The sequence below is a fragment of the Hylobates moloch genome, unplaced genomic scaffold (assembly GCF_009828535.3).
Source record: "Hylobates moloch isolate HMO894 unplaced genomic scaffold, HMol_V3 SCAFFOLD_17, whole genome shotgun sequence".
NCBI lineage: Eukaryota > Metazoa > Chordata > Mammalia > Primates > Hylobatidae > Hylobates > Hylobates moloch.
This window is the reverse complement of record NW_026652292.1, coordinates 68,617,930-68,640,326: the sequence shown is the minus strand read 5'-3', so window position 1 is coordinate 68,640,326 and position 22,397 is coordinate 68,617,930. Positions and strand designations below refer to the sequence as shown.

General features: G+C 40.2%; 1 protein-coding gene across 1 annotated transcript in view; it reads right to left on the bottom strand.

Annotated features, from left to right (window-relative positions):
• The window catches only part of LDB2 (LIM domain binding 2), a 642,376-nt gene extending 620,311 nt beyond the window's left edge, over positions 1 to 22,065 (bottom strand). Inside the window, exons 1-2 of the mRNA XM_058430056.1 lie at positions 22,001 to 22,065; positions 17,221 to 17,287 (exon numbers count right to left, since the gene is read on the bottom strand). The gene's annotated coding sequence lies outside the window, so the exon portion shown is untranslated. The remainder of the gene's footprint in view (positions 1 to 17,220; positions 17,288 to 22,000) is intronic.
• Between the last annotated feature and the right edge of the window lie 332 nt (positions 22,066 to 22,397).

Below are 22,397 nucleotides of genomic sequence, written 5' to 3'. Positions count from 1 at the left end.
GGGCAAAAGACTGTAAAGACACCTAAGCAAAGATGATGTACAGATTACAAATAAACATAAGAGAAGATGCTCTATGATGCATGTCATCAGGGAAACGTAAATTAAAAGAACAAGGAGCTACCACTACTTACCTACTACGATGGCCAAAATCCAGAAAACTGACAACACCAAATGCTGATGAGGATGTGGAGCAATAGGAATGCTGATTCATTGCTGGCAGAAATGGAAAATTATAGAAGCACTCTGGAAGACAGTTTGGCAGTTTTACAAAAAACTAAACATACTCTTACCATACAATCCAGCAATCACACTCTCTGGTATTTACTCAAAGGAACTGTAATCTTGTATTCACACAAAAACATACACACAGGTGTTTATGGCAGCTTTAGTCATAATTATTAAAACTTGAAAGCAACTAGTCTGTCCTTCAGTAGGTGAATCAGTCAGTAAACTGTAGTACATCTAGACATGGAATATTATTCAGGACTAAAAAGAAATAAACCATAAGCTGTGAAAGGACATGGGGAAACTTCAATGCATATTACTAAATGAGAGAAGCCAATCTAACTGTGCTACATACTGTGTGATTCCAACTATATGACATTCTGGAAAAGGCAAAACTATGGAGACAGTAAAAGGATCAGTGGTTGCCAAGAGTTACAGGGGAAGAGAGGAATGAATAAGCAGAGCACAGCAGATTTTCAGGACAGTGATTCTGTATGCTACTATAATTGTGGATACATATGATTGCATGTTTGTCCAAACTCATAGCATGTACAACACCAAGAGTGAACCCCAATGTAAATGCTGGACTTCAGGTGATAATAATGTGTCATTGTAAATTTGTCAACTGTAACAAATGTACACTCTGGTGGGGGATGTTAATAGTGAGAGAAGCTGTGCGTGTGTGGAGGAGCAGGGTTATTGGAAATCTCTGTACCTTCCCTCAATTTTACTGTGAACCTAAAACTGCTATTTTTAGAAGTCTATTAAAAGGAAAACCAAACAAAAGTATGCCTATGAGCACCACCCTAGATCAATTGAAATGAAATATGTGGGAGACAGGGCTCTGGCACTGCTATTTTTTGAAGTTCCCCTGATGATTCTAATTTGCTGCCAGGATGAGAGCTGCTGTGGTAGACCAGAGGTTCTCAAAGTGTGGTTCCCTGGCAAGCAGCATCAGCATTGCTCAGGGAATTATTAGAGGTGCAAAATGTCAAGCCCCAACCCCAGCCTTCTGAAGGAGAAACTCTGGAATTGGGATCCAGCAATCTGTGTTTCAACAAGCCTTCCAAGGGATTCTGATGCACACTCAAGTCTGAGAACTGCTTGGTACAGCCATGATGTAAAGAGAGGATGCATGTAGGAGTCTGTGCAGAAAGAGGTACATAGAGGCTCCAAACTTTCATGTCCCCTCGAATCACTACATCCTATCATGTCTGGGCCTTTATGTACTCCTGCTGCTTATTTCAGTCACCTAGAATGCTTTATGCATATGTAGAAACACAGGTACTCACTCTCTAGAGAGGGGAGACAAGGAATGCACTCTCTACCCTCCAGTGCCCCTCAGATGGAGCCTGTCAGTCCCTTTGTGCACCTGAACACAGCATCGGGCTTGCATTAGTGTAACAGCCTGCTCATGAGTCTTTCTCAGACCACAAGACCCTGAGCCTCTCGAGGGTAGAGATAGCATCTAACATATCTTTGTTTTCTCAGCACCTGGCAAGGATCTGGTACAAAACAAAAAGGGGATCAGTAAGTGAATAATGAGTAAAGCTATCTAATATAAACGATTATAATCATTATTTTCTTTTATTGACTACCTTTTCAGAGAGGAACACTTTAATCACAATAACCTTACATATACAGTCATTCCTTGGTATCTGTGCATGTCAGAAACCCCCTCAGATACCAAGCTCTGCAGTTGCTGAGGTTGCTTATATAAAATGCCATAGTATTTGCATATAACCTATGCACATCCTGTTGTATACCTTAAAGCATCTCTTCTCTAGATTACTAATAATACCTAATACAATGCTAACACATCACTTCATTCACCTGGATTCAATGCAGTACTCAGTGCACAGCAAATTCAAGTTTTCTTTTTGAAACTGCGTGAATTTTTTTTCTGAATATTTTTGAGCCACAGTTGGTTGAATCCACAGATGCAGAACCCACAGATAGGAAGGCTGACTATTACCTGTTTAAACTTTCCAGGTACACTGAGGTACTAGTGTCCCCTTTTCACAAAGAGGGAAAGACAGAGATTTAGACAAGTTACTAAAGGCCACATGACAAGTAAGTGGCAGAGCTGGGAGTTTGGAGTCAAGCATCTACACTGCCTGTTTTAACCACTGCACTGTACTGCTGTAGGTATTAGAAGAATTATAATCCAGTCCTGGCTAAATAATCACTCTCTTGGTGATCTTGGACAAGTCAATTATCTCTGGGTCTCAATTTTGCAATTTGCTAAGTAAGTTTGTCTAACCACACCAATGCCTTTAATCCACGGGCCCCAAATTCTTGGAAGTCATGGAATTACTATAGGAAATCAACAGGTCCATCTGTATAGCAAGCACTGTCTAGGACTTATACCTATATGCAGTACTTTTTAAATGTATGTAGAGGATGTTGTAAATCATTCAGTTCTCAACAAATGTTTACTGAGTACCTATATATATATATATATATATATATAATGTATATGTGTATATATTTTATATATATATGTATACATATATATGTTTAGGGGTGCTAATGTATACATTATATATATAGGTACTCAGTAAACATATATATATACACATATATACATATATATATACACACACACACACACACACATTATATATATATATATATTTTTTTATACAGAGTCTCGCTCTGTCTCCCAGGCTGGCACCATCTCGGCTCACTGCAACCTCCGCCTCCCGGGTTCAAGCAATTCTCCTGCCTCAGCCTCCAAGTAGCTGGGACTACAAGTGCCTGCCACCATGCATGGCTAATTTTTTTTGTATTGTTAGTAGAGATGGGGTTTCACTATGTTGGCCAGGCTGGTCTTGAACTCCTGACCTTGTGATTTACCCACCCTGGCCTCTTGAAGTGCTGGGATTACAGACGTGAGCCACTGCGCCTGGCCGCCTATCCATATATTTTTCAGGGTAAGTAATATTAGTTCCTGTAATAAACAAGCCCAAATCTCAGTGGCTTAACACTGAGTTTATTTCTTGCTTCTATCATAGTTCATTGTAAATGGATACAGGGGCCTCGGCTCCATGCAGTAATTCAGGAACCCAGGGTCTTTCCAGCATGCGGCTACTCCATATTTCAGGACACATCCTTAACCATCTCAACCTGGAAGTGATACACATTTCCTCTGCTCTCATTCAATTGATAAGCAACAGCCATTTGACCCCACTTAGAAGCAAAAGACCTAGAAAATGCAGTCAAGCACACTATTAGAAATGTGTAATCCAGGTATTAGGAAGCATGAGCAGAATCTGCTTCAACATGTAGCTGGCAATTTGCAAACAAAATACAAATGGTCAATGAGTATATGAGAAATGTTTAGCCAAATTAGAAATCATGGAAATGTGTATTAAGATAGAAATAACATTATTTTCTCATTTATCAAATGGACCAGTTTTTAAAAAATATTAGAAATTGTGAATATATAGGAGCTAAATGTCCATTAATAAGGAGTAATTTTAAAAGATTGTGACACATTTTTTCTTTAAATACTATGTGATCATTCAAAAGAATCAAGATGAATCATGTCTACACTGACATGAGTAGACTCATCTTGATTCTTTTGAACAAGAGTGGTACTTACTGTCATGGAAAGAAGTTTGTGATATATTTTGAGGTGAAAAAAGAGAAGTGAGCAATATAGTGTGTGTGTGTATGTGTGTATGCATGTGTATACATAGTCTGATTCCATTTATGACCAAGTACATGCAATCTAAATGCATAGAGTTGTTCTAGAAGTATGCTTACCAAATTTTAACAGAAGTCCCTCTTGGTAGAGAAACTGGATGGGAAGATCAGGGAAAGAGATACACAGAAAGAAGGAGATTTTATCCTTTTTCTTCTACATAATTCTTAATTACTGGTTTGTTTTTTGATTTTCTTTTTTAGTATGAGCATTATTGCTTTTGGAATTAAAGGAAAAAGAAAGAAAGAAAGGATAGCCCTGAGTTGAGATCAGTGAAAGGAAATAGGTATTATCATATCCCACTGATGGACATATCAATTGGCACGTTTCTGGGGGAAAATTTAGAAATGTATGTATCGAAAGCTTTAAAAGTTTGCGTACAACCTCTAGGAATTTAATCTGAGGAAATACTACATATGCATGCATAAGTTGAGCCCCAAAGACTATGGAGCAGTTTTGAAAGATTATGGCACATCCATTTTGTAAAAAACTATGTAACTGTCCAGAAGAATCATCTATATACATACTGTCATGAAAGATGTTTGAGATATATTGCTAGGAACCAAAAGGAAAGCCAACCATGGAGCATGCTGTTTGTAATAGAGGAACATTGGGAATAACTGCAATATCCAAAAATAACCTATCAATGGAATCAAATACTATTTAGGTATTTAATGTTATAGAATTTCTAGTGATATATTGTTTCCATTAGTTGAGTAGGTTTTAAATTAAAATCTCATTTTTGTTTAAATATCACTGCATAGAATATACATATAAGGCATATTTAATATACTGTATCTAATGAAACATACATATATGTGTATTTCATATGTAGATACATATATGTTTTATATGTATATATACATACAGGTACATATATGTGTGTGTGATGTGTGTTTCTATGTGTATAAGTGTATGTATATATATTAGTGTATATGTGTGCGTGTGTAGATAATCTCCTTTGTCTATACTGACATGAGTAGACTCATGTCAAAAAGACTAGACAGAGACCAAATATGGAGATTGGTCAAAGATAGGTAATGGGTATACTAACAGCCACTTCACCTAAAACCAGTTTTCCTAAAGATCACTTCTCCAAATATCTACTAATAATTTGCTAAGATCATCTGCCTTTCAAATATGTCTTATTATTTATAAAACATTGCAATTTTGACAAATCCTAATTTGATACACAAAAATAAGTTAGAATTGCTTTTAAGTTAGAAGTGCCTTTTTTGTTAGGAATACTTACATGCCAAAAAGATGCAAGGACAAACAGTAAGCTCCAAAAAGATGCACAAGAGGATTTAATTTTAGAAAAATGTAAATTGGCAAATGATTCATAGACAAACTTGTTTTAGCCAAACCAGATTTAGGAAAATTGATCTAGATACAGTAAGTCTATAAATGGCTTTTTCCCCCTTTTAAAAATTCTTCTTTCTACTCTTCTCTTCATTACTTCTTTCATTCCTTTCATTCTTTCTTTTGTTCTTTTTGCTAATCTATGACTTTTAAATTTTCTGCAGATCTATAACTCATAATAAAAGTTAAAAAAGGAAAGTTATTTTTTAAATAATGCAGGGAGATTTTGACACTAATTAAAAGCGGGCAAACCTGCACTGTAAAATCTATTCCAAGTATGACATCCTTTGATGAATTCGACACACAAGCTCCATCTAGTACCTACTGTGTGCTAATGTCCAAGGTGGATGTAATCTAAGCATGCCCTCATTGCCAAGAGACAACAGTGAATACCAACAAGTATGGAAAATCCCTGTCCCAATTCTGCCTAAGTCCAGGCTTGGTGACCAGCCCTAGGGAGTGCTAACTCTGTCTAGAGAATCCATTTGGTTGACAGCATCTGACTTCTACAGCTTCTATTAGGAATCTGGGAGTCATTATACACCCCTCATTAGCATTGAAAACCATCTGGTGGTCATTAGGAAGCAAACATTACATATTATGCATTAGGCCCTAAAAACAATTTAATTACCATCAGAGTCTAGTCAAAATCCTTCAAATAAGGGGGATTCCCAGATAAGGGACAACCTTGCTTCCCCCTTTATAACTTGAGTAGATGAAGAATTATGTCAGGCTACAGTCCTGCTGGCTCCAGGCAATGCCTAGTGCAGATTCAATCAGCTCAATTCAGAGGTCACTGGCCAAACCACCATTTCTTTTAGGAGTCTGCAAAGTTAAATTTTTTCAATCTTTGATAGTTCTATTTGTGAGGGGAACAATGCTATTTCCCAGATACTCTGAAAATGCTGCAATAGGGGACAAAACTGCATTCCCCCTGCCTGGCACACAATAGTTTTTTGTTTTGTTTTGTTTTTTACTCTGGGATTTGGTGTGTTGTAGTTGAAAGAGCTCTAATTAGGAATCATACTGTATTCAGCCCTGTCCAGCTTACTCTCTGTGTGATCTTGGATAAGTTGCTTAACTTCTCAGAGTGTTTCCCCCCTCTGTTGAATAGGCCATCTCACTGAGGCATTGTTGATTCTACCTAACACAAATCAAGTCAATGTTGAATTTATCAATAGGCCAGTTTGGAATTACAGAATCTAAATAGCCCACGATCCCTTTGGCTTCCACAAAGCAGCATCTTGGAGTGTGAGGACCAGTCCTGAGAAGATAGTTTTCACTCTAGTGTTTTTAAATGACAAAATCCAGGGTGCATTTCCCAACATCCATTTTTCCAGAAGATTTGAATGAGGTTAATGTGTTCCATTTCAGACCCATGTGCTCCCTCTGGTCACACGTGCCAGTGATCTCTTTAGGGGCATAACATCAAACTAGACTCAAAAATCCTTACCCCAATTCCTTACTCATTCCACACAAAAATCTTTAGTCAACTGGTCTTTAGTTACTGGTCCTGGCTGGTCCTCAAGCACAAATCTGGGCCCCTCTTAACGAATTCTACTCTCTTTTCTTCTTGCCCAAAGGGAATCTTTTGAACGCCTAATTTGTGCTGGGCGTCCTATTAGTATTGGGAATACAGGTGCTTCGGATACAGTTCCTTTCTTTGGGGAACTCACGGGTTAGTGGGGGAAATCAACACACAGGAAATTACAATCAAGTGCAGTGATCACCGAGACAGAGAAAGCAAAGTGTGCCCCTATCCCTTGCCACTCAAAGTGTGGTCCTGACACCAGCAGGACCATAGCAGCAACAGCACCTGGGAGCTTGTTAAAAATGCAAAATCTCAGGCCTCACTGTCCCTACGGAATCAAAGTCTGCATTTTCAGATCCTTCGTGACTCGACTCGTATTCACATTCAAATTTGAGGGGCACTACTACAGAAGACTAAAGTAGGGTTAAAAAAAACATCCTGTTTATGTGAGATTGAGGTGTTTCCTGGAATATGGAGCTTGCAGTGGTAAAACTGGGGCAGCCTCAGGCAAACGGGAACAGTTCATCATCCTAAACAGAGGGTTCACTGAGCTACAACTTGAGGGGTCAGGAGCAACTTCCAGGATCACATGAAGCCCGAGATGGCCATGGAGGAGTTAGACAGTGAGAAAGGGCTGATGAGGGAGGATGGTCTAAAGGTAGCAAATGTGCCTGGAGTGGGTTTCCAGCCTTGTTTCCAAAGATCTAGCTTGGCATGATGAGGCTTCAGAGGCTGTCAAGTCAATCTTGGATTTATCAATAGACCAATTTGGAATTAGAGAATCCAAATAGCCCAGGCTCCATTTAGCTTCCACAAAACAGCATCTTGGAGTGTGAGGACTGGTCCTGAGAAAATAGTTTCACTCTAGTGTTTTTAAATGACACAATCCAGGGTGCATTTCCCAACATCCGTTTTTCCAGAGGATTCTGAGGTCAATGCGTTCCATTTCAAGGATAGGAGGTGGGCCAAATGACATGTGGCCACCATCCACCCACACTTCAACAAAAATACTGTATTGCTCTACTTCCTAATTTGCATATTGGAAATCTCATTTTTTTTTTTTGTATACCCATCCCAAAGCATTATGTTGCTAAAAAGAAAAAAACAGTTTGAAAACCTCTGTTGCAGAGATAAAAGTGAGGCTGTATAGCCAGGAAGACGTAGGTTTCAACCCTGGTTCTTTTGTTTACTGGTTGTGTGATCATAAGCTAGTCACGTAAATCCTTTGAGCTTTAGTTCATACGTAAAGTGGAGTTCTGTGGGAGGTCTTTAAGACCACCTTCAGATTCAATGATTCACTAGGACTAAAAAATTCAGAAAAAGAACTTTTATACTCACAGTTATGGTTTGTTACAGTGAAAGGATACAGATCAAAATCACCAAACGAAAAGGTATATAGGGAAGAGTCCCAGAGAGACAAGTATAAGGTTCCTATTGTCCTCTCCCAGTGGAATCATACTGACAGCACTTAATTCTCCCAGAAATGATGTGTGACAACACACACAAAGCTTTGCCAAAACCAGAGACGCTCAGCCAAGCTTTGGTGTCCAGGGTTTTTATTTGGGGTCAGTCATGTCAGCATGGAGTGCCCGTGTGATGATCTTAACAGTTGCTCAGTCTTCAGCACCCCCAGAGGTCAAACTGATGCAAGCTAGGCCTCAGGTGAACAAACACAGGGTTCACTTTAAATCACATTGTCAGTGTAAACAACCTAAACTATCTGGTATGGGGCTAAAGCTTCAGTCATACAAAGACACTTTTACTGGGCGGGATATTCCAACGGTGCAGAGGTTACCTCTCCGGAGCTGGTCAAGGGCCAGTCCTTTCTTCGGAATGTACAGGGTTGGAACACACCAAGTCTGCTGAATTAACCCTTCGCTACATATGGGGATAATAGCCTTTACCTTGCAAGAGACAGATACTTGTAGTCTGGCACATAATGGGTGATGAATATAAGGAGGCTTTCTTTACACCTTGAATAAGAAGTATCTTTGCCCTGGCTTTCCCTATGTGGTTCTACAGCTTCATATCTTTTTACTTTCTTTAGGCCCATCCGGGTATTTCCCAATGGGAAATAATCTCTTTAAAGCCCCTCTTCCAAGAAGTCTTCCTCAGTAATATTTTTTCTCCCTCCTTCTGGGAGCCACCCACAAGCAATCTCTCATGGTTACTTTTAAATATATATATCTATAACATTATTTTTGTAAATAAAATATACACTTATTGTGAACTCAAGCAGGGCAGAAAAGCATAAACAAAAAAATTCCCAACAAATTAAAAATCATTTCAAATGATCTCACCCAAAACTAACCATCAATATTCTATATAAACATTGTTCCACATATTTTTCTATCTATATATACAGATAGATAATAGATTGATATATACATTTCTAAAAGTAGAATCATGCTATAAGCAGTATTTTTATTGAATGTTTACTTGAATTTACCAAAACAAAAAAAATTAAAATGAAATGGAAGGAATTGCTAATCTTAAAATGTTTCTTTACTATAATAGATATTTAAAAACACTTCTGATATTAGGTAATAAAATTATGATGATCATCATTAGAGACATTAGATGTTTTTAAACTAATAAGTTTCAATTTTCTGCAGCATTGATTGACTCCTGTGAGCAAAGAAGCCATTAGCACTCTCATGCTTCTTCCCTCCAAACCTCCCGCCACCTCCCAACTTTCGTTAGCTAGAGCATCATTTTACACTGTCAGGGCTGTAGTATTTGCATTCTGCTTTGTAGCAATAATTCTCACAATTTTTTAGTATTAGGTCTATATTTAAATGGATTCAATGTTCACTCTTACCACATCCTTTGATTCATCTCTTAAGTGGCCTGATTTCATTTTTAAGTGATTCTTTTCCCAGTAAGAGCTCAAAGGTGCAATATTTCCTGAGTTCTATGGGTTATTTAAGAATATCTGCCTGTTGTCCTATTCTTGAACAACATCTTGGTTATAACTGATATTATCGAATCACAATTTCCTCCAAAAAATGTAGACATTGGGCTGGGTATGGTGGCTCATACCTGTAATTCCAGCACTTTGGGAGGCTGAGATGGGGAGATCAAAAGGTCAGGAGATCGAGGCCATCCTGGCTAACTCGGTGAAACCCATCTCTACTAAAAATACAAAAAATTAGCCAGGGGTGGTGGCACTTGACTGTAGTCCCAGCTACTTGGGAGGCTGAGGCAAAAGAATTGCTTGAACCCAGGAGGCGGAGATTGCAGTGAGCCAAGATCGTGCCACTGCACTCCAGCCTGGGCAACAGAGCAAGACTCTATCTCAAAAAAAAAAAAAAAATGTAGACGTTGGTCTATTACCTTCAACTACTGAATAATGCTGTGATCAGTCTTCTTGTCTCCTGCTTCTGTGACTTACTTATTCTTCCGGGATGCCTGAAGAGCTCATCATTTTTCTTGGAAGTTCAGCAATGAAACCAGGATATGTCTCCACATTGCATGCCCTCTCTGCTTAGGGGCTCTCCATTAAACTGTTTTGAAGCAGAGCTAGTTCTGTTAATCTGCAGAGTCATGAATTTTTTATTTCATTATATCTTTGAATAATTGTTCTGTTCTATTTGCTGGGTTCTCCACTTCAAAGACTTCAGTTATGCACTGATAACTCACAAATTTATATCTTTAAGCCAGAGCATTTCTCAAAATTCCAGAATTGTACATCTAACCACCTCCTGTATCTTCACTTGAATTATGTACAAATTTAACACACCCAAATCCAGACTTTGGTTCCCATCGCAAACTTGCTACTACCAGAATCTCCCCAGTTTCATAAATGGGGGCTTTATCCTTCCAAATTCTAAGGCCAAAACCTTTGCAGTTACCCTTGGTTCCTCCCCTTCTTTCAGACACCATATCTGATCCTACAGATCCTCTGATCTCTTCCTTCAATAGATCCAGAATCTGACTGCTTCTCACCAACCTCCCCTCAGCCCTGCTCTATCCCACCATCATCTCTTGCTTCATTTACTGCAACAATCTCCAAACTGCTCTCTCCACACACCCCCTCACTTCACAACAGTCTCACCTCAACAATTCATCTACAGTGACCCTGTCCTTTTCCATTCAAAGCATTCTATGGAATTCATACCCAATCCCTGCCATGGCCTACAAGGCAATGCTCATCTGGCTCCTTCCACTTCTGTGGCCTCATCTCCTAGCAGCTTCCCCATTCTCTGTTCCCTTCGCAATGGCCCCCATGAAGCTCCCAAATGTATCAGGCATGTTCTCACCCAGGCCTTTGCATTTGTGTTCCTTTTTCCTGGAATTCACTTTCCCTAAATACCCTTGGGCTGGTTCCCTCACTTCATTCAGGTCTCACCTCCGGAGTTGCCCCATGAGGCCTTCTCTGAACATCCTGTATAAAATAGCTACAGCCCCACCACTGTTCTCTCCAATTTTCCTTTGCCTTCTGTTTCTCCTTGATGCTTATCACCATGTGACATGTTGGCCTGTTTATGTTTATTGTCTGTAAACTCACTGATGTCACAGACGTACTCTATAATATTTGCTAAATGAATTGAATAATTGTTAGATTTATCTTTTTCTGCCCTATCAGCATCTACCCAGTTACTTTTCTTGGTCTTTTTAATCCACCTTCATTGGTGCTGTTTTCAAGCCTTTTTGTATTTTCAATAATTAAATTTTCAGCAATGTCTCTTCCCTTCTTTAGTTTTTTAATTTTATTTTTTAGTTCTGTACTGAAAGCATGTTATTCTACCATTTTTCTTCCTTAGGGCTGCAATGTCCCTCTGCATCGTGTTCTGTTGCTTTAGTAGCTCATCTTTGAGCATTTGTTTTTATTGAATTCACACTCTTACCCAGTTGCTCAATAACTAGAAACACATGGGGAATTGCCTTTGGTTCCTTGGGTTATGTTTTCTTCTAGACTGAATTCTCTGTGTTTTGGATGAAATTTTCTTTTTCTTTACTTTTTCTTGTAGTTTATTTCTATAGTTGTCACACTCTTTTTAAATTCTTTTCTTTTTTTTCCATCTTGCTCTTACTGACTAGTTCTTAACAGTGCTTCTCTTTGTTCCAACGTGACTTTTAAGACTAATAATTTCTTCCTCAACATGCATCTTTGAGGATAGCTACTATGTGTTCCTTTTGGTGTATCTTTTCAGGATGGTAATGGTTGGAGGAGAGGGTCAGGGAAGCTCAGCTGACCAAAGTGCAAGGTTCTATTAGATGTGACACCCTTGGGATCCCTGGTGGCTCCTCTCTCTTCTGACACTGTGTTAAATGCCCTCTTCCAGTGTTTACTTACTTGGGGGGCCTGGGGGAATTAAGCTATTCCCAGCAGGGAGAGGAATGCCTCTGGCTTCATTGCTTTGATTCAGCATGGAGCCTCAGAGTCCTCACTGCATCAGAGCACGTCACTCTTTGGGACCTCTTTGCCTTCCATTTGTCATTAGACTTGCCCTTGCAGCTTTTCTCACTGTTTCAATTATAAGAAGAAAAATATATTAAGTTTGCTTCTCTCCAGGTTTGGATGGTCTGTGTGAATATTCTTATAAAAGTTGCTAGGGCTGCCATAACAAAATACCACAGACTGGCTGGCTGAAACAACAGAAATGTACTGGTTAACATTTCTGGAGCCTGGAAGTTCAAGATCTCAAGGCCAGCAGGTTGGTTTCTCCTGAAGCCTCTCTTCCTGGCTTGTAGATGGCCGACTTCTTGCCATGTCCTCAGACAGCCTTTCCTCTGTGCTCATATCCCTGGAGTCTATTCGTCCTCCTCTAAGGATACGAGTCTTATTATATTAGGAATCCCACCCTAATAGCCTCATCTTAACCTAATCACCTCTTTAAATCCTTCTCTCCAAAAATAGTCACATTCTGAGGCACTGAGAGTTGGGGGGGCTTCAACATATAAATGTGAGGGAGGAGGTTACAATTCAGCCTAACAATTCTCAACATGTAGTTGACTTCCTGGTTACAATGCCTGGGGTGAGAGCTCCATTAGGAGCCTTCCCAAGGTCCTCCCTGCACCCAGCTGTGCTCCTGTGCTTCTCTTTTTATTCTCCTGGATTCATGTAATTGGGCCATGATTGCATTGCTTTGACTATTTGTTCATTTTGTTAGGAACTTATGGTGGGTGCAGAAGAAGACTGGGCATGGAGAGTTCTAATTCAACAGATTTGTTTTCTGCTATGAATCCATTTTGAGCACACTCTAAGGACCAGGCATAAGGCTGTTGTGCCAGGCTCTGGGCCACCACTTTAAGAGGGTAGCACATCCTGAGCCCTATTGCCCGTACTTCCTGCCTGTCTTCTCTCCCCAGCCTGATTATGACCTACTGGGGGGAAATTTCCTCATCTTTCCCCCTCTGATCTGTCACTGTCTAGCCCAGCTCTTTGCCTGAAATTGGGGATATTCAATAAAAATCAATTAGAAAAAAGAAATGGACATGAGAACTCTAAGAGGTACTGTCACTGTGTTATTTGTTCTTAGCCCCAAAGAAAGAAAGAAAAAAACCTGTCCAGTTTTCTTCTGATTTCAAAGGAGGGGTGAAGAAAAGAAAGACTCACATCTGGCCAAGTTTTAACTATGAATATTTTGCATAATCAATTAGAAACCCTTTGTTAGCAGGCCAGATGGCTGCTGCACCCCAAAAGGAAATTAAGTACCTAGGCAGTGGCAGTTGACGGGAGGAATTAGAAATTCCTTTCTAAAGAGAAAGGACTTCATCTGGAGCGGGCTGGTAGGTGTGGTAATAGTGGTCTAGCAACCAAGCCCTTTCCCTTTCAGAAATATTTCAGCACCCAGTCTTTAAGGGATTGCCATAGACACTGGAGGATGCACCCACCACCCATAATGCCTTTCGGAAGAACTGGAAAAGCCCAGACCAATAAAGATACACCAACCCAACTTACCTGATGCCACCGATATCCCCATCAATGGGACTAGCCCTTGAACATTTGGTCATGAGTCTTTTGCCCAGACAGGCTACAGTGTCCAAGATTCAGAACTCGGAAATTATTCTTGACACATAAAGGGTTTCTAACGCAAATCCGGCATACTTTTCTGCCCATAATTCAGAGTGTACACTCATCACACTTGTTCAACCTTCAACATCCTGGATTATTTCAGCCACTCCCTGACTGATCTCCTGCTGCTAAACCATTCTCCCTCCAGTCTATCCTGCTTATGCAGCTGGAGTCATCTTTGCAAAAGGAAATTCTACTCATTTCTGTCTCACAAGACCTTTTGTGATACGGCATTTGCTTAAATCCCCAGCCCTTTCATTCTTCCATATGCGAACTTTGCTTAGGACAGACTATACTATTCATAGTCCCTTGGATACCAGGTGGTTTCCCATCTCTGTGACATAGGACATGCTTTTCCTTCTGCAAGTTACACCCTAACCTAAACTTCTAAAATTGCTCAATTCCTCTGGGAAGTGTCTCCTCACTCTCTTTCTATCCCTACTCTACTTCATGTTTCCCCTCTTTGCTCCTACAGAACTCTGGGTTTACATCTGTCTTAACACTAAGAAAGATGTGCTCTTATTTATCTGTGTTCCCAACTTGATGTCACTTTTCCCCAAATTCTCCTTACCCAACACAGGGTCTAGTACAAAGTAGATGCTGAGTAACTCCATTGAATGAATGAGTAAATAGTGAAGTAGTCAGTATGACTTGGCTCCTTCCTAAAGCTTCTCATATATGTTTCTGGGTTTTCTCTAGACTAGAATTCTGCTTTTATGACAAGTCAGCTGAATGCTATGGAAAGGAGTATAGAGAGTGGCTTAAAGTTTCAGGCAAGTTCACACCAAAACTTGCATTGTAACCTCCCTGAACCTGTGGTCTAGAAGGGACCTATCAGCAAGATGATAACCAAAAATGTCTAGACTCTGAGATTGTTCTATAAAACCTAAGATATTTTTTCTTGTAAATTTGTTTGAGTTCATTGTAGATTCTGGATATTAGCCCTTTGTCAGATGAGTAGGTTGCAAAAATTTTCTCCCATTCTGTAGGTTGCCTGTTCACTCTGATGGTAGTTTCTTTTGCTGTGCAGAAGCTCTTTAGTTTAATTAGATCCCATTTGTCAATTTTGGCTTTTGTTGCCATTGTTTTTGGTGTTTTAGACATGAAGTCCTTGCCCACGCCTATGTCCCGAATGGTATTGCCTAGGTTTTCTTGTAGGATTTTAATGGTTTTAGGTCTAACATGTAAGTCTTTAATCCATCTTGAATTAATTTTTGTATAAGGTGTAAGGAAGGGATCCAGTTTCAGCTTTCTACATATGGCTAGCCAGTTTTCCCAGCACCATTTATTAAATAGGGAATCCTTTCCCCATTTCTTGTTTTTGTCAGGTTTGTCAAAGATCAGATAGTTGTAGATATGCGGCATCATTTCTGAGGGCTCTGTTCTGTTCCATTGATCTATGTCTCTGTTGTGGTACCAGTACCATGCTGTTTTGGTTACTGTAGCCTTGTAGTATAGTTTGAAGTCAGGTAGCGTGATGCCTCCAGCTTTGTTCTTTTGGCTTAGGATTGACTTGGCGATGCGGGCTCTTTTTTGGTTCCATATGAACTTTAAAGTAGTTTTTTAAAAACAAACAACCCCATCAAAAAGTGGGCAAAGGACATGAACAGACACTTCTCAAAAGAAGACATTTATGCAGCCAAAAAACACATGAAGAAATGCTCATCATCACTGGCCATCAGAGAAATGCAAATCAAAACCACAGTGAGATACCATCTCACACCAGTTAGAATGGCCATCATTAAAAAATCAGGAAACAACAGGTGCTGGAGAGGATGTGGAGAAATAGGAACACTTTTACACTGTTGGTGTGACTGCAAACTAGTTCAACCATTGTGGAAGTCAGTGTGGCGATTCCTCAGGGATCTCGAACTAGAAATACCATTTGACCCAGCCATCCCATTACTGGGTATATACCCAAAGGACTATAAATCATGCTGCTATAAAGACACATGCACGTATGTTTATTGCAGCACTGTTCACAATAGCAAAGAGTTGGAACCAACCCAAATGTCCAACAACGATAGACTGGATTAAGAAAATGTGGCACATATACACCATGGAATACTATGCAGCCATAAAAAATGATGAGTTCGTGTCCTTTGTAGGGACATGGATGAAACTGGAAAACATCATTCTCAGTAAACTATTGCAAGGACAAAAAACCAAACACCGCATGTTATCACTCATAGGTGGAAATTGAACAATGAGAACTCATGGACACAGGAAGGGGAACATCACACTCCGGGGACTGTTGTGGGGTTGGGGGAGGGGGGAGGGACAGCATTAGGAGATATACCTAATGCTAAATGACGAGTTAATGGGTGCAGGAAATCAACATGGCACATGGATACATATGTAACAAACCTGCACATTGTGCACATGTACCCTAAAACCTAAAGTATAATAAAAAATAAATAAATAAAATTAAATTAAAAAAAAAAACCTAAGATATTACCTGAAATAATCTCTCACCTAGTAGAAGAGTGGGCTCCATATAAATGATTCCAGAGATGTGTTTTAACCACCTTCCATATCCTTGAGCACAGGACCCACTCAGGGAACACATTCTGTTCTTCAGGGTATCTAATTAAAGTCTTAACAAAACGATTTCTATCTTACTATAAAATCCAGTCAGTTTCTGTGCATTAGTCACAGCTCTTTGCAGGTGAGGTGCATATCTCCTTCCCAGTTGGCTGAAATCTGCTTCCATATGTCTTCCACATATTGGCTTGAACTTTGGCTTTTGTAGCAGCCCAAAGAGCATTCATTTCTTCCATGTTACTCTTAAAAGACTAGAAGGCTGCATTCATGTTCTCTCTTGGGCTGTTGTTCTTTAGGATGAATTCTTTGGGTACCTTCAACTGCTCCTCATGAGATGTAGCTTTCAGATATTTCCTCATCTTATCACCAGACTTTATATTTTTATCACAGGTATCCCGCCCAATCAACAAGAAATTACCAAACTCCAACTGTCGAGACTGTAAAGGTCTGAGATTTTACACTCATTGCAAGTTAACAACTTAACCTGCCAAAGTTTTATGGATGCTGGCAGAAGATACATGACTCCTGGGTCACAAACAAGGACAAAACAGCCACAGCAATAGCTGAAATATCACCAATGTTTGTGCCAGCTCCCCAAGCCTCAGTTCCCACAGAGAGATGTGAAGAGGACCAGGTAACACCTGCATGGTGGGTTGCATTATAGACGAGGGGCCATGAGTTTAAGAAATTCCATCTATTATAAAGATTGGGCAACCCTGCCCAACCTTTCTCCTGAAGGGAGACATTATCTTTATCTTCCAAGGCTCTTTGCTGTACAAACTTACGCAAAAAGATAATTCAGAAAAGGTTTCCAATACCCCTGCTCACAGGATGTGCAGAAGTGTGAGAGCTCCATGGAGAACACCAGCATTCAGGAGATGAAACAGTTCTTTGGCTATAAGTGGACCATACAAAAGAGACAAATTGGAAACAGCTGTGGTCTCTGGAAACAATAGCATGAGCATCATCTTCAGGTTCATGGAGCAAAAAGATCACCTCAGAAAAGCTGTGGTCTTGAATTCTGGAGGCGGCATACAGTGGGCTTATATCCACTCATTTATTATTTATGTGCACTTCTCCTTCCTCTGTTTAAGTGTCTATTTAGTAAAACAGGGGTCAGAAACCATGGGATGCCCTTGGGAGTGAATTCTGGGCCCCATGTGGCTAGTGGCACTTTTATTTATTGCTTTAATTATGCTTATTGTATCCAGCCCACAAGACCAAGCAAAGGGCATGTGTCCATGAAAAGTGAGTTTATTATGGAAATTTTTAGTGACTTTTTATGAACCTAACAGTATAGAGCTAGCTTAATCCTAGGCAGAACAGTCATGAAATACGACAACAATTTTGTCAGAATTTTCAGGTCCATTCAGTCTGTTATACATCTTTGGATTTGAGAATAACTTGGGTTTTATTCATTGATTCATTCAACAAATGGATATTGAACTGTATCAGGTACTATGTGAAGTGCTAAAGACAGAGCAATGAAAAAGACAAAGCCCTTAACTACTCACATGGAGATTACATCCTAGCATGGGAGACATAAAACTAACAGGTAATTACATAGAGAAATAATCTCAGGTAGAACGGGTCTGGAGAGTGATGCCAGCAAGATGGCAGGATAGGAGTTTCTAGTGCTTATCCAATTGCAGAAACATTAATTTGAACAACTATGCATGCAAAAAAGCAACTTCATAAGAGCTAGATCCAGGTAAGAGATTACATCATCCAAGTGTAGCACAGAAATAAGAAAAACATTGAAGATGATAGGAAGGACAATTTCACATTACCCACTTCACCTCTTCCCTTCCCCAAACTCACATAGCACAGTGTGCTGACAGATGCCCTCCAAGTGGGGGAAGGAGAACAAAGTGAGCACCCAACTTCACTGTGGACCCCAGCACCAGGCCTGCCACAGTGACTCATGGCACCAAACTGACCACTGTGAACCAGGCTTCAGGCCCACCCCAGGGCCAAGCTGGCCCGTAAGGCCCCAAGCTCCAAGGCAATCCCTGCACACCCAGGCACCAGTCTGGACCCACCAACCCAGACTGTAGGCCCACTCTAGCACCAGGCTGGCCACCATACTGTGAGGTTCCTGGCCCACCCTATTGCCAGGCCATCCCCTACTGACCCAGACCCCCAAGCCAACTCCATGGACCCAGACAACAGACTGACCCTCAGATACCTAGCTTCCAGACCAGCCTCTGCAGACCCAAACTCCAGAACTATTCCAGTACCAGACCAGTCCTGGAATCCCCACATGCCAGAATGGCACCCATGGACCAATGCTCCATGCCCACTCCAGTGGACCTCATCACTAGGTTGACCCCTGAGTACCCAGGCTCTATGCCCACCCTCATGGACTTGGGCACTAAACCAGCTCACCTTAAGAAACATAGCTGCAAGCCCACGCACAGACCCTGCCATCCAGCCCACCCAGAGTCTCTGGATGGGCTGGCTGGTGAAGGACTTTTGTTGCCAAAACTAGTCTGTAAAGATTGGAAGAGGTGCCTACTCCTTCAAACACAGAGATACCAATACAAGGCCGTAAGGATCACAAATAATCAAGGAAACATGCCACCACCAAAACTAACAAACAAACAAACAAAAAATAAATAAATAAATAAAGCACTGGTAACTGACTCTAAAGAAATGGAGAATACTTAACAAAGAATTAAATTTGATCAACTTGAAGCTCAGTGAGCTATAGAGAACGCAGATATGCACCTTTATGAAGTCAGAGAAACTATATATAAATAAAATAAGAAGTTTAACAAAGAGATAGAAACCATAAAAAAGAACCAAACGGAAATTCTGGAGTTGAAGAACACAATCACTGACCTGAAACTTTCCATAGAGAACTTCAACAGCCTAATAATATATTTGGCAGAATGAATTAATGAATGAATGCATGAATATCCTATGTTTACATACATTCTTTATTAGCAATAAGCATTTGAACACATTCCTCTGGACCACTATAGCAGCTGCTCTAATCACACTGAAAACATTTACTTTTAGTCCTCTCAGAATATAATACAATAAATTGTTTTAAAGCTACAATGCATTAAAATCAACCAGATTTCAAAATTTCACACTGCTACTATCCTCTAGTAATTTCAGAATCATTGGAAACAATCTCATTGGCTCCCCTTTTCTTCCTGGGCTCACAAATAGTGATACCAAGAATGATTTTGCATTTTATGGTCTGAAAACCCCACTTAACAGGAGTTAGCAGACCTTGAAATCCCTAAAGAAATATAACCCTTCCTTACGTATAATTGGTCTTTACAGAGAACTCAAATCTTTGGTGTCTTTATAAGTGTTTAAAATGAAACTCAAAGTCCTTAGCCAATACAGCTCACAGTAGAGTATGTTAAATAGTTGAATGGAATACTCCTGAGTTACTGCTGCTGGAACAATGTGTAATGTTTACTTTAATTTGGGTCTTCTCAGAAACAGAACTAGAGACAAGAATTTGAGTAAGACATTTATTTGGAATGTGCTGGGAACTCCAACAGGGGACCAGGGGAAATCATACAAGGAAGAGAAGGCAGTTGATAAAGCATGTGCTATTAAGCTAATTACCCTGGTGGGTGGCTAGAACTTCATCCCAGGGAAAACTCTGGGAAATGATGCAAACCACACTCTTCACAAATATCCCTTTCAAAAAGTGAGGCACCTGGGGTATGTATACATCCATACAAGTGTCATTGATTCAAGGTGGCTTAGGAATTGTTAATCTCCAAATACTTCATGCTTGCTTCTTGCTCCTATAGGTACACTTGGAAGGAGAATGGTAGAGGTCCTAGACACAGAGATGCATATACTGGCAGGCAGGATGTATAGATAAGACACTGACAGTGTCTGCTATAGGCACTTACTCAGAAAGTCTCTTTCTTGCCTCTGAACAATATGGAGGTCCATGTTAAGCTCACATCTCAATGAGCTCTCCTGCCTAACAAATAAGAACAAATGTTCACCCTCCTCAGCCTTACTTAACAGTGGACTCAAACAGGATTCAGCACTCAGGTTACTGTTGCGGGAAGTCAGGGACCCCAAATGGAGGGACCGGCTGGAGCCACGGCAGAGGAACATAAATTGTCAAGATTTCATGGACATTTATCAGTTCCCAAATAATACTTTTATAGTTTCTTATGCCTGTCTTTACTTTAATCTCTTAATCCTGTTATCTTCATAAGCTGAGGATGTACATCACCTCAGGACCACTGTGATGATTGTGTTAACTGTACAAACTGATTGTAAAACATGTGTGTTTGAACAATATGAAATCAGTGCACCTTGAAAAAAACAGAATAAGCCATTTTTAGGGAACAAAGGAAGACAACCATAAGGTCTGACTGCCTGTGGGGTTGCGCAAAAAGAGCCATATTTTTCTTCTTGTAGAGAGCCTATAAACACACGTGCAAGTGGGGAAGATATTGCTAAATTCTTTTCCTAGCAAGGAATATTGATATTAATACCCTGGGGAAGCAATGCTTTCCTGGGGGGAGGTCTATAAATGGCCGTTCTGGGAATGTCTGTCTTGTGCAGTTGAGATAAGGACTGAGACATGTCCTGGTCTCCTGCAGTACCCTCAGGCTTACTAGGGTGGGGAAAAACTCCACCCGGGTAAATTTGTGGTCAGACTGGTTCTCTGCTCTCGAATCCTGTTTTCTGTTGTTTAAGATGTTTATCAAGACAATACATGCACCACTAAACACAGACCTTTATCAGTGGTTCTGCTTTTGCCCTTTGCCCTGTGATCTTTGTTAGACCCTTATTAGTAGTTCTGCTTTTTGCCCTTTAAGCATGTGATCTTTGTACCTACTCCCTGTTCTTACACTCCCTCCCCTTTTGAAACCCTTAATAAAAACTTGCTGAGCTGAGACTCAGGTGGGCATCACGGTCCTACTGATATGTGATGTCACCCCCAGTGGCCCAGCTGTAAAATTTCTCTCCTTGTACTGTCTCTCTTTATTTCTCAGCCAGCTGACACTTATGGAAAATACAAAGAACCTACACGGAAATATTGGGGGCAGGTTCCCCTAATAGGTTACAAAGAGGGCAACAGCATGAAGCAAAAAAAAACAAAAGCCTTCTTCAGAGTTGGAAAAACAAGCAAACAAACAAAGAGTAGGCACTTATAATTTTACAGAGCATATCAAAGACAAGCAAAACTGAAATAAATAAATAAACTGATGAAGACTGCTTAGCTAAGTGCAGTGGCTCATGCCTGTAATCTCAGCACTTTGAGAGGCCAAGGTGGGTTTCAGGTCAGGAGTTAGAGACCAGCCTGAGTAACATAGTGAGACCTTATTTCTACCAAAAAAATAAATAAATAAATTAGCCAGGCATGGTGGCCCTTGCCTGTAGTTCTAGCTACCCAGGAGGCTGAGGCAGGAGGGTCACTTGAGCCCAGGAATTCACATTTACAGTGAGTTATGATCATGCCATTGCACTTCAGCCTGGGTGACAGAGCAAAACCCTGTCTAAAAAAAAAAAAAAAAAAAAAGACACTGCTTAGAGTGAACAGTGATTAATCACCAGAAGTAATGACTGAGAAAAAAAAAATAAGTGGGACGAGGCAATATAGGGCATTCACCTGGAAATCAAATGGAAGGAGAAAAAGGCCGAGAATCCAGGCCTGGATAAGAGATGCTTTCTTGGTCCAGCTGGATCCGGGTTATCTTTAGTTCCTTGCAGAAAACGACCTGGATATTGATATTAGAACATCATTGTATTCATGGCTGTTGTAAGCATTTCTGTCTAATCACCTGTATAGGATCTCTTTCCACAGTAAAGGATTAGTCTTGCTCAACTAATCCTTTTATCGTCTTTAAAAAATCCTGGAGTAAAGAACCTATCAAGATATTGCTGTATTCAGATATCAAGCCTGGGAGGGCACTATTTGATTTTTGCTAGGTCAAGAGTCTAGCACCCAGAAGGTACAAACCATGAAAGCACCTTTTAAATACACACACACACACACACACACACAC